This window comes from Crinia signifera, chromosome 5, assembly GCF_055691185.1.
Source record: "Crinia signifera chromosome 5, ASM5569118v1, whole genome shotgun sequence".
NCBI classification, from domain to species: domain Eukaryota; kingdom Metazoa; phylum Chordata; class Amphibia; order Anura; family Myobatrachidae; genus Crinia; species Crinia signifera.
In genome coordinates, this window is record NC_139221.1 from 281,222,874 (window position 1) to 281,236,916 (window position 14,043).

General features: G+C 43.7%; 1 protein-coding gene across 1 annotated transcript in view; it reads right to left on the bottom strand.

The window, feature by feature from the left end:
* VILL (villin like) overlaps positions 1–14,043 on the bottom strand; it is a 149,359-nt gene that overhangs the window by 5,585 nt on the left and 129,731 nt on the right. The window contains exons 20-21 of the transcript XR_014475065.1: positions 12,815–13,096; positions 5,942–6,152 (exon numbers count right to left, since the gene is read on the bottom strand). The gene's annotated coding sequence lies outside the window, so the exon portion shown is untranslated. The remainder of the gene's footprint in view (positions 1–5,941; positions 6,153–12,814; positions 13,097–14,043) is intronic.

Sequence of the window (14,043 nt, forward strand, 5' to 3'; positions counted from 1 at the left end):
TCTCTGTGCTCGATCTTAGAAATGGTTACTATCAGATCCCTATGAAGCCAGAGGACAGGGAAAAGACTGCTTTTATATGTCCCCTAGGATTCTTTGAATTCCTGAATATGCCCCAAGGGATCAAGGGAGCCCCTGCAACTTTCCAACGGGCCATGGAAAAGATTGTCGGGGATATGGCGTACAGAGAGGTGGTCGTATACCTCGACGATATCATAGTATTCGGAGCCACTTTGCAAGAACACAATCAGCGCCTCTTAAAAGTACTAGAAAGACTAATCGAAGGTGGATTGAAACTATCGATCGACAAGTGCCTGCTGTGTCAATCAAAAGTCAAGTATCTGGGCCACATCGTCAGTCGGGATGGGGTAGCTACTGACCCCGAGAAGGTGGAGGCGGTGAAGAAATGGCCAAGGCCTATTAAATTGAAAGAACTGAGGTCATTCCTAGGTTTCTGCGGGTATTACCGGAGATTTGTTCCCAACTACTCCAGTGTGGCCAAGCCCCTAACCGACCTCACCAAGGGGTACCCTTCGCCGAACAAGAAAATTAAGAGCAAGAAAGAGTGTTATAAGGTTGGTGAGCCTTTTGGAGAACGATGGACACCAGCGTGCGAAGCAGCTTTCCTGTCTCTGAAGAGATGTTTGACAGAAGCACCATTACTAAGCTATGCGAACCCTGACAGAACCTACACACTCCACATCGACGCCTCTCTAGATGGACTAGGGGGAGTGTTATACCAGGAGCACGAGAATGAATTACGGCCTGTATCATTTGCCAGCAGAGGACTGAGTGAGAGCGAAAGGCGGTACCCGACGCACAAGCTAGAATTTTTGGCTTTGAAGTGGTGCATTGTCGACAAGTTTCATGACTATCTGTATGGGACATCATTTATAGTGCACACTGACAACAATCCACTCACCTATGTACAGAGCACCGCCAAGCTCGATGCCACCGGGCACAGGTGGCTGGCCGCCTTAGCTCTCTATGACTTCTCCTTGAAATACCGTCCGGGTGTCAACAATACAGATGCCGATTCACTCTCCCGCATTCCAGGCCAACAAGGTAACAGCGTAGAAGACGACTGGATTGAAGTGCCTGCTAGCTGTATTAAAGGAATGTGCCATAGTATTGGAGTAGAGCTGCAGTCTGAAAAGAGATGCGTGGATTGTCTAGGGCCTCCGCCGCAAGTCCTACCACTATCATATTGCTGGCTCAGTCAAGTCGAGATGGAGGGACTGCCGAAAGTGAGACAGGATCAACTAAGAAAAGACCAGCGAACTGATCCCGGTATGAAGTATGCCTTCTTGAATAAGTCTGACCCTAATGTTTCACAAGACATCAAAAGAGAAGCTGAATTGTTGAGGCGACAGAGAAAAAACTTTATCACTAAGAAGGGAGTGATGTACAGGAAGCATGAAACTGAGAAAGGCCGGTGGCAAATTGTGCTCCCCAAGAAACATCGAGCAACAGTAATGAAGGCATTACATGATAGGCATGGTCACGTGGGAATGGAAAAGACATTGAAGTTAATATCTGACCGTTTCTACTGGCCTAATATGAGGAAAGATGTGGAAATGTACTGCAAGAGATGTGGAAATTGTATTGTCCGGAAAACCCTCCCGGGGAGAACGGCCCCTTTGATGAATTTGAAAAGTCAAGGCCCCATGGACTTAGTGTGCATAGATTTCTTGACGTTAGAAGTAGACCCAGGGAACAAGTGCAACATCCTAGTAGTCACTGACCACTTCACTCGCTATGCACAGGCGTATGTCACCCCAAATCAAAAGGCCATTACAGTTGCCAATGTGCTATGGGAGAAGTACTTTGTACATTATGGCCTTCCCAACAGAATACATTCCGATCAAGGACGTGACTTCGAGAGCAGGCTCATCAAGGAAATGTGCCAAAGATGCGGGATAAAAAAGTCCAGAACAACTCCCTACCATCCGCAAGGTGACCCACAACCTGAGAGATTTAACCGTACTCTGTTGGACATGCTGGGGACATTGAGTCCATTAGACAAACGTCGTTGGAAACAACAGATCTCTCGGCTAGTACATGCTTACAACTGTACCCGTTGTGACGCCACAGGATACTCGCCATACTACCTCATGTTTGGGCGTGAAGCGAAACTCCCCATTGACGTCAGCTTTGGGACCCCAGATCCCAACCAGTCAAACCTGTCCCATCTAAAGTATATACAGACTCTTCGCAGAGAACTCAAAGAGGCATATGAACTGGCTGAAAAAACTGCTGATAAGTTAGGGAAGAAGAATAAAACCAATTATGACCGCACTGTGCGTGACCATATTCTCCATCCTGGAGACAGAGTACTACTGAAACGGCTAGGACATCCTAAAAAGTTCAAAATATCCTACAGGTGGAAGGAAGAACCTTATGTAGTGCTGGACAAATTTAAAGACTCACCTGTCTACAAAATTCAAAGGGAAGATGGAGAGGGAGCCATCTTAACTCATCATCGACAAAACCTCCTACCAATAGGAAGAGATACTCGCATGGAAGATCTTATAGACAAAAGCACAAAACCCATCAGGGAAGAGATAACCACAGATAATACAAGTCAAGTACAGCACCAAACAGAGTCTGAAGAGAGTGAGGAAGAGATTGGACAGGGTTGCTACTACAAAGACTGTGATCGAGACACTGATAAAATTTGTGAACGTAACCCAGAGACTGATGAACTCTCTTCACCAAGCCCTGTGTTGCCTGATTGGGACTTTACAATTGATGACTCTGACCGTCCTGTCCCTGAAGAATGGGTTGTGGGAGAGGGGGATGTAACAGAAAGTTATCCCAATGACTATACTTCGGAGGATGGGGAAGCATTTGGGGAAGTGACTGCAACTAGGCCTCAGAGAGCATGTAGGCCCCCAAACATTGTTACCTATGATCAGTTAGGGGTACCCACCTATATTCCAAGAATGACATACCCTGCCAGCATGACCGTATGGCCTTACTTTGCGAATACAGAAATGGTATACTAAAGAAATGTAATGGCTACTATGATGATCCAAGTTCACTTAGTTGCCTTGTATCATCAGGGGAAGAATGTAACATATACATGTATTTATTTATGTAAAACGTGTTGAAATGCAGATTGTCAGACCTTTGCCTCAGAAATATATGTGCTGTCATGAACTTTCTCACAAATATGGCAATGTTAACCGAGTAACCAGAATGTATCTTGTGCTGTAAAAATGTATAAAAGTTATGATATGGACTCGTTGTGATTACAACATCACCTATAGTGAAGGAAGTCTAGATATACAATTGCTAATGCCATGTTTTAAGGACATTTGTACTGGTAATGCCTGAGGTAATTGCTTTGGCTGCCAATCATCATTATCTGAGCGGGAGAACTCAGGAGCTCCAGACAGCTGTGTTTTCCCGCTCAGCTGGCCTGAGGTGAAGGTCAGCTGACCCTGTAGAAGTTGTATAAATAGAGCTGTCAGAGCTCTGACAAGGGAGAAGCTGTTCCCTCTTTCGTGCGCTCACTTCACTGCTGCTGGCCCTGAGCTGTAGCCTTATCTGTAAACATTGGCCGCAGCAGGAGAGGTTATGAGCCGGAGAAAGAGCTCCTAATGTTTGCTGACTACTGCTTGGAGAATAAGCAAAGCTCTGAGTACATACAGTAACCGGGCACTGTATAGATAGCTGTTCAGCCAGCGGAGAAGTGCGCTCACATACTGTTTACAGAAGAGGGGAGGTGATGTATATTAGCTTCAAGTAGGAGCTGCCTGCCCCACACACAGAGACTCAGCCAAGAGCGAGATAGCTACCCTATTCTTGCCCCTCTACACCCAGAGCCTGCCTGCTCACACAAAGGCGCTCTGCGGGAGACGGGAGGAGGCATTGGGAGAAAATACAGAGCACATCTCAGTCAGAGATAAGTGCTGCCTGAGCGGAGGAGAAGCGTCACAGTAACAGCTGAGAGAACCGCTGTGATCAAGTGAGCGATGTCACCCCACCGATAACAGCCACCTCCTAAAGCACTGTCAGCAGCCAGTGCCTCCCCAGACAAGAGGGGAGCGCACCACAGCTATCGGTTGCTACCAGCAACAACACGCTCCAGCCTTTCAGCCCTGCGCTGTCTTCAAAACAGCTGCCGGAGGGAGAGCTGCAGAACAGCTGAGAAGACTGCAGCAGGAGGGGAGCCCTCAGCCGCCGGCTCTCACCTACTATTGGTCACTGTTGCCGCCCACCACCAGAGCGTCATCCAGCAGGGAAGAAGCGCTACAAGTCAGCTGTCAGAGGAAGCTGCCGCCTACCGCCCCCTAATCAGCTGCTGCGCTGATAGAAGAGGAGTCGCTATACAAGTCTGGTGAAGTCACCGTCTAGCAGAGGAGGGACGCAGGTAACAGCCTACCCAAGTGCCTGACAGAAGAACACGCCCCTCTACACCCAGGACTGCTGGTGTAAACTAGCGGATCTTGCGGGAGACGGGAGGAGGCAGAGGAAGCAGCCAAAGAGAAAGCTCCTGAGACACCTGCTACTCACCAGTCGGGGAAGTGCTGCTGACAACTCAGGCTACCGCCCGCCGCTGTCAGGATCCAAACAGCGCTGCATTCAATAAGGGGGAGAAGACACCTGTCCGCTGCTGAAGCCGTCCAGTCAGCTGTCTACTAGACGCCGGTGAGAGACATCCCCTGGAACACCCCTCTACACCCTAGTACCGCCCACTTAATGGTGGTACTTGCGGGAGACGGGAGGTGGTGTTTACAGTGGGGGGGACGCCCAGCTGAGAGAGACGCCGGTGATTGACAGCCGTTACTAAGAAAGAAGACAGAAGAAGAGGTAGGGATCTTCCGCCCGCCTACCACCCACTAAGGAACCTTTGCTATGAAAGACAGCCTATGCCCAGCTTGGAAAGCTTGTCCCACTTCAGTGATCGCTGTAAAGCAGTGTCACTCTTTATACCCCTCTACACCCTGGGAGTGCTAGCTATAATCGCAGCATTCCTTGCGGGAGACGGGAGGAGGTAAAGGGACCACCTGTGGCAATAATATTGCTACACTCAGTTGCCAGACATCGGGCTGTTTAAAGTACAGACTCAAGCACAGCAGCTAAAGGTAAAAGGACAGTATCCAGAGACTTAAACAGCGACAGGATTGGTGAGCTCAGCAACTTTATTTTATGCACTTATAACACTACAGGAGCCACAATTGCTTAATTTAACACCTTTTAAGGATAGCTAGGTATTTAGAAGCTATTCATAGCTACAAATACAGGAGTGACAGTTTCTTTTAAGTAACTTCAAGTAATTGCTTCTGGGCTTTCAGCCAAGCAATTATAAGAAAGTATAAAAAGTATCATTATCTAAAGGAGAACAAGACTATCTAAAAGACAGTAACTTAGATACTTTGTGTTACTATTATCACTCCTAATAGGGAAAGAGTTATATATTTTCTACAGCTATAGGATCCACCTAGAGAATTTCAGCGAGAGGATTTATTTCTAAGGCTGACTATATTCATGTACTTACCTGCTCTCATCTCTAGTAACTTAAGGGCCCCAACGCGCGCCAACGTAATGCTGTTATGATATTTATGTGCGATGTTATTGAAATATATTTTTTCCTATACTGGCCAGTAATTACCCCCGGGGAGGTAATTGTAATTTTTGTACTGCATGCATAATATCAACTGTATAGGTAGTTTAAAGGATTAGAATGTTAATGAAATTGTACACGTATATTTACTGTGAATTTAATGCTTAAAGTATATACTATATTAAATTAATACTAAGTTATACTTACCGAGTTGTGGACATTTTCCTTGAAGCCATTCATCGATATCTATATAAATAGAAATAAAGAACAGAAAGAATTAGGTTTCCCAAGTGATCCTCACATACGTTATTAAAACTTGGGTGGAGGCACAATAAATTTGGTCGCCCTCACTGTGATAGGAGGGTTACACAGGGAAACCGCGTCTCATAGTTCCTCCAAATTGACAAGTATTGGTCTCCCAGGAATGACATAACTGACGTGACAATAGGAAAAGTATATATAAATATATTCAGAACAGGTTATGTTGCTTTTTCATATTTTGCTGCTTCCATTTGGGCAACTGGTAGAACTGAGCCCTGGGCATCCCCAATACGCTGGCAAAATCTTCATCAGACAGGTACACCTGTTACACAGGAGACAGGTTATCAGGTGGGAACTGGCATCAATGCATTATGGCATAATATACATAAGCTTTTTTATATATATATATATATATATATATATATATATATGTCAAAAAGAAGGACAAGAGGGGCGCTCCATAGTGCATAAATGACAATTTAATAACAACATATAAAAACACGGTCCAGGAAAAGCAACACTGTACTCGTACCGAACCATGCAGCGCTGTGGGCTGGGTACCACAAGATATTCAAATTTTGAATGCCAGGCAAAGCTCCTACCACCAAACGCCGGGGCACCGCTGGAAACCACGAACCACCACTGGGGATCACCGTCAACAGGTGTCAGTGTATCGGGAACCACACGGGAACAGCTACGGAGGAGGGAGCCGGGCAGCAGTTGGAGCAGACGTCACAGGCCCCGCCCTAACGCGTTTCGTAGTACAACTTCGTCAGAGGGCGTGGCCTGTGACTGACGGCTCGCTGGTTAAGTAGCAGTGACCAACCAATCAGTGCGTTTATGGTTTTTAACCTGTATCAGCTGTGTGAGAGCTTTGCTAAGTAAATCACCTGGACACAGCCCAATATAGCAATAAAATGTGAACTAATGAAGGAAAAAATATATCCACAAACGTTCACCACATTAAAAGTATATATAAATATTGAACATGGGAATTAAAATTATTTGTATATATTATCTTTAGTAAAACAAGGTACACGCTGTAGAGTGGATGGTCACCGTAGGCACATACAATAAATTTACAAAGGGATCAATTATAATTGCAATTACAATCCATTTTGAACATTTTCATAAAACATATCAATTGATAACCGCTAATTACAGTGGAAAAATTGATACATAATGTGCAGTATGCAGAGACAAAAGAAAAAATATATGTATACACATTATCAAAACCTGGGAGGATTAATATATTGTGGATTTGACATATAGTCAAAATACACTAAGATAAACAGAGAAACAGTTTCAATACAGGAGAAAAAGTAATTATTAATATTAAACAGCGGGAAGAATTGAGTCTGTTATTATTACAGATCATTCTAAGCCGCTTCATAGGACATATTACTTGATAGTCACTAAATGTAATGAAAGAATTCATACACACTATCCAATCTCCATAGACAACCAATCGGTATCAAAACCTAAGATAATTAGGATATCATGGATTTATACATAGAGCCACACTAACGTGGACAAAAAGATAGTTTCAGGGGACACAAGAGACTAATAAGGTTAATATACAGGACTGGCCAAGAAAATACATTATTAATTTGTATAACACAGATGGAATCAACGATTAATAAAAGGGGTAATTTCATAGCCCTCATTTAAACCCATAGGGGTAAGGGTATTGAGGGTTATGATCCAAAACGTTTCACGTCTTAGGAGGGCCCGGTCTCTGTCGCCGCCCCTTTTATGCGGTAGTACTATTTCAATGCCTTTAAACTTAAGACCAGAGGGGTCACTATTGTGGGCATTCTTGAAGTGACGTGGAACACTATGATTAACCAATCCATGCTTGATATTGCGTGTGTGCTCCAGTATGCGGGTCTTTAAAGATCTTTTAGTCTTTCCTACATCCTGGAGCCCACACGAACAAATCAATAAATAGACCACATAGGTCGAGTTGCAATTTACAAATTGTTTAACTTTATGGGGGTCACCATCAGGAGATTTAAACAGTGGTCCTTTCTCGACCAGAGGGCAAACCTTACATCGGCTACAAGGAAAGCAGCCTTTCAGACTCAAGAAAGTTGTACTTGATGGACCATTGTCACCCTGATTGACCACCTCCAACTGGCTCTTAGAGACCATGGCCTTGATGGTTTTTGCCCGGGTATAGACAATTTTAGGCATATCATGAAGATGTGGACCAAGGATTGGATCTCTTTTCAAAATGTGCCAGTTCTTTTTTAGGGTTTTAGAGATATCCCGTTCGGCACTGTTATATTTAGTAATAAACAAGCAATCCTTTTTATTATCCATAGTCTGATCTTTTACTTTATATTGGAGGATCTCCTCTCGCACTGAGTTTTTTGCCTTATCCAAAGCAGTTTGAATAATTTCCTTGGGGTAACCCCTCTCTCTAAACCTTTGAGTATAAACCTTAGATTGTTCATCAAAGGTGTCTAGGTTGGTGCAATTTCTGCGCAATCGCAGAAATTGCGAGTAGGGGATGTTATTCTTCCAGGGCTTAAAATGGCAACTCTCGTATTCCAAATAGCTATTGCTATCAACGCTCTTAAAAAATGTGCGAGTTTCTATATCAGAAGACATGGGGAAATTCTCCACACTAAGGACAAGGTCCAGAAATTCAATGCTGGTAGTTTGAAAATTGGAGGTGAAAACCAGGTTGTAAGAATTCATACAACCTGGTTTTCACCTCCAATTTTCAAACTACCAGCATTGAATTTCTGGACCTTGTCCTTAGTGTGGAGAATTTCCCCATGTCTTCTGATATAGAAACTCGCACATTTTTTAAGAGCGTTGATAGCAATAGCTATTTGGAATACGAGAGTTGCCATTTTAAGCCCTGGAAGAATAACATCCCCTACTCGCAATTTCTGCGATTGCGCAGAAATTGCACCAACCTAGACACCTTTGATGAACAATCTAAGGTTTATACTCAAAGGTTTAGAGAGAGGGGTTACCCCAAGGAAATTATTCAAACTGCTTTGGATAAGGCAAAAAACTCAGTGCGAGAGGAGATCCTCCAATATAAAGTAAAAGATCAGACTATGGATAATAAAAAGGATTGCTTGTTTATTACTAAATATAACAGTGCCGAACGGGATATCTCTAAAACCCTAAAAAAGAACTGGCACATTTTGAAAAGAGATCCAATCCTTGGTCCACATCTTCATGATATGCCTAAAATTGTCTATACCCGGGCAAAAACCATCAAGGCCATGGTCTCTAAGAGCCAGTTGGAGGTGGTCAATCAGGGTGACAATGGTCCATCAAGTACAACTTTCTTGAGTCTGAAAGGCTGCTTTCCTTGTAGCCGATGTAAGGTTTGCCCTCTGGTCGAGAAAGGACCACTGTTTAAATCTCCTGATGGTGACCCCCATAAAGTTAAACAATTTGTAAATTGCAACTCGACCTATGTGGTCTATTTATTGATTTGTTCGTGTGGGCTCCAGTATGTAGGAAAGACTAAAAGATCTTTAAAGACCCGCATACTGGAGCACACACGCAATATCAAGCATGGATTGGTTAATCATAGTGTTCCACGTCACTTCAAGAATGCCCACAATAGTGACCCCTCTGGTCTTAAGTTTAAAGGCATTGAAATAGTACTACCGCATAAAAGGGGCGGCGACAGAGACCGGGCCCTCCTAAGACGTGAAACGTTTTGGATCATAACCCTCAATACCCTTACCCCTATGGGTTTAAATGAGGGCTATGAAATTACCCCTTTTATTAATCGTTGATTCCATCTGTGTTATACAAATTAATAATGTATTTTCTTGGCCAGTCCTGTATATTAACCTTATTAGTCTCTTGTGTCCCCTGAAACTATCTTTTTGTCCACCTTAGTGTGGCTCCATGTATAAATCCATGATATCCTAATTATCTTAGGTTTTGATACCGATTGGTTGTCTATGGAGATTGAATAGTGTGTATGAATTCTTTCATTACATTTAGTGACTATCAAGTAATATGTCCTATGAAGCGGCTTAGAATGATCTGTAATAATAACAGACTCAATTCTTCCTCCTGTTTAATAATAATTACTTTTTCTCCTGTATTGAAACTGTTTCTCTGTTTATCTTAGTGTATTTTGACTATATGTCAAATCCACAATATATTAATCCTCCCAGGTTTTGATAATGTGTATACATATATTTTTTCTTTTGTCTCTGCATACTGCACATTATGTATCAATTTTTCCACTGTAATTAGCGGTTATCAATTGATATGTTTTATGAAAATGTTCAAAATGGATTGTAATTGCAATTATAATTGATCCCTTTGTAAATTTATTGTATGTGCCTACGGTGACCATCCACTCTACAGCGTGTACCTTGTTTTACTAAAGATAATATATACAAATAATTTTAATTCCCATGTTCAATATTTATATATACTTTTAATGTGGTGAACGTTTGTGGATATATTTTTTCCTTCATTAGTTCACATTTTATTGCTATATTGGGCTGTGTCCAGGTGATTTACTTAGCAAAGCTCTCACACAGCTGATACAGGTTAAAAACCATAAACGCACTGATTGGTTGGTCACTGCTACTTAACCAGCGAGCCGTCAGTCACAGGCCACGCCCTCTGACGAAGTTGTACTACGAAACGCGTTAGGGCGGGGCCTGTGACGTCTGCTCCAACTGCTGCCCGGCTCCCTCCTCCGTAGCTGTTCCCGTGTGGTTCCCGATACACTGACACCTGTTGACGGTGATCCCCAGTGGTGGTTCGTGGTTTCCAGCGGTGCCCCGGCGTTTGGTGGTAGGAGCTTTGCCTGGCATTCAAAATTTGAATATCTTGTGGTACCCAGCCCACAGCGCTGCATGGTTCGGTACGAGTACAGTGTTGCTTTTCCTGGACCGTGTTTTTATATGTTGTTATTAAATTGTCATTTATGCACTATGGAGCGCCCCTCTTGTCCTTCTTTTTGACAGATTCTTCCCCCTCTCGTGAGTCCCGAGAGTTCAGAGAGGTGGCTGCTATTCAAATTGTGGATATAGTGCACTAGCCCCAGGTGTACCCTGTTTGAGCTAGTCCATTGCTGGAGTGGTGCTAAGGAATCAGTGGCGCACGTCCATCACCTGCTTTTCCTTCCATATATATATATATATATATATATATATATATATATATATATATATATATATATATATATATATAAATAAGAGAGGCCTTGAACACTGACGTGTAACTGTTACTGTATTATACATATGTAACACTGAGTTGTGCATGGCCACAGGCACTTCTACTCATTTGCATGTCATTAATCCAATTCAGTGCAACATGTGCGAGATGCCATTGCTACGGTGCCCGAGCTTTCACTCCTTGTAGTCCCATTTAGTGGCAACCAGATTTTTGTCAGTCCTATGGGTTTGCAAACAAATTTCCTGAAGTTGGCGGTACCCCAAGTGCAGCATAGCACCGCTCTTACACCTGCGCTAATAATGAGGGAAATAGGATTGGCCAGGGCTGGACCTGTAAATGTTGAAAGGTCAATTATGAGAACCCATACACATACACCCCAATGCGGGAAATTTACTTAGATTGGATCACATGGGATGTTGTTATGAGCAACCAATCAGAATCTACATATTTATTTAGCACCTTCTAGAATATAATAGTATCTGATTGGTTGCTCATAACAACACGTATGGTGTAATGGTTAGCATTATTGCCTCACAGCACTGAGGTCATGGGTTCAATACCCACCAAGGCCCCAACTGTGCAGAGTTTGTATATTCTCCCCATGCCTGCATGGGTTTCCTCCGGGTACTCCGGTTTCCTCCCACAATCCAAAAATATACTGGTAGGCTAATTGGCTCCCAAAAAAATTAACCCTAACATGTCTGTCTGCGTGTACACATACCTCCCAACTATCTGACCTGAAGAAATAGGGACACTCGCGCGGAGCGCCCGAAAAGGGGGCGGGCGTATGCAAATGTGGGCGCGGCTTATGCTAATTAGCCGCAACCTCATTTTCATACGAGAATAGACGCTGTGAGCATGCGCACAGCATCTATTCTACTAGATTGGGGGGTCTCCCAACTGCCACCCCCCCCCGCAGCGGGACAATGCCTGCCGCGGGTGGTACAGCGGGACAGGACCCGAAAATCGGGACTGTCCCGCTGTAATCGTGACAGTTGGGAGGTATGTGTACATGTGGTAGGGAATATAGATTGTAAGCTCCACTGGGGCAGGGAATGATATGAATGGTCAAATATTCTCTGTAAAGCGCTGCGGAATATGTCTGCGCTATATAAGAAACTGCTAATAAATAACTAAATGTGAAATAGAACTCCCATCTTAGCAAATTTCCCCCGATGTCTCACTAAATAAATTAAAATACAAAAATAGCATGTGTGTAATGTAGGAATGCAATTAAAATACAGTACTTCTGATTTATGGCCAACCATGTGACCACTTGGTGAACATCATTCTGCCATGACGGTGGGCCTACTTTTCTGAGAAGGCCTGTAATTACAGATCCATGATGCTGTATGTGGTGTACTGGGGTGTAACATAACATGGATAATGGGGGGGTCTGTGTCAGGTAATATGGGAGATATAAATGCACTATGTGTCCTGTATCAGTGTGGAGGGGAGGGTGCTGCTTGTGGGGTATAACATTACATGCGCTCGGGAGGCTGTCAGGTAATATGGGGGATATAAATGCACTGTGTGTCCTGTATCAGTGTGGAGGGGAGGGTGCTGCTTGTGGGGTATAACATTACATGCGCTCGGGAGGCTGTCAGGTAATATGGGGGATATAAATGCAGTATGTGTCCTGTGCCACACACTGAGCTACAGTATGTGGAGGCCTAATGAGCTGTACTGTGCACTAGTATCACTTGCTGTGTACATGGGGTATACCGCTAGCACTAGTTTCCTAGGATAAATGAAAGGAACAGTTACTGTTTGTGTTTTCTTGCATGATCTGAGCTTTCTTACCTCCTTCTTAGTGGGGTCTACTCCATCAGGTAAGTCCTCTCCATTTTTGTTAAGAAGAAGACTCTTATCAAAAATGTTGTTGCCCTGTGGTAATGACTCTATTGGTTGGCCCTGGCTCTGCGGCTGATTGCCATTGGGCGTTCCGTTATTACCATTGCTGTATGACAGGTTCCCATTGCTGTGAGGATGATATACCGAAGGCTTTGGTGCACTCGGCTCTGACTTTTTTGGGGCACTCGGCTTGGTTGTGCTGTTTGCATTTAGATTTGTGTTGTGCAAGTCCTAAGGAAAGAAAAAAGGTTACCTTCCAGAGAGATCTAATAATACACATCCAATCAGGGCTATTTTTGTGCAGGCTCCAGCAGGAACTGTGGCCCTTATTCTAGTTCACTCTTTCTGACAAAATATTTCTTAGATGGAAAAAACCATGTGCACTGCAGGTGAGGCAGGTGTAAAACCCCACCCAAATCTAATTATCTCTGCACAAGTAACACCTGCCTCACCTGCAGTGCACATGGTTTTGTCCATCTAAGAAATATTTTGTCAGAAAGAGTGAACTAGAATAAGGGCCACAGTTCCTGCTGGAGCCTGCACAAAAATAGCCCTGCATCCAATCATTTATAATAATGCACAGGAACTTGTACAGAATATGAATACATGTAGCAGTACTGCTGCTGTTATTATTATTATAATTAATAATAAACATTTACTTTTAAAGAGTTTGCAGCGCCCTATGTATTAGTGTTCATTCTAGCACCCGCTATCTCTGAAAACATATGCAGTTCCTCTTCCCTGCCTGGGGTGTCGCTGTCTGCTGTGATGTTTCTAGCACAGGTCTGGTTTGCATATCAGTGCTGATATACAGACCACACTGTGCTAGAAGCACTACAGCAGACAGCGACACCCCAGGCAGGGAAGAGGAACTGCATGGGTTTTCAAAGATAGTGGGTGCTAGAATGAACACTATGTAGTGTACAGTATAAGCAAACTTTCAGTACAAGTCATTGTATAACAGAGTAGACACTATAACAGCATTGCAGCACATGCAGTCACGCAGCGCCAGGCTCCCGTTCAGTGCCGCTCTTGGTAATGGGGAGAATTTAATGAAGGGGAGCGTGATCATTAGGTCGATTCTGTCTCGGTCAACAGTCGATAGGTCGACCACTATTGGTCAACAGATTTTCCACGTCGACATTTTGCATATCAGTCTTTTGACCATGTTGACGTAA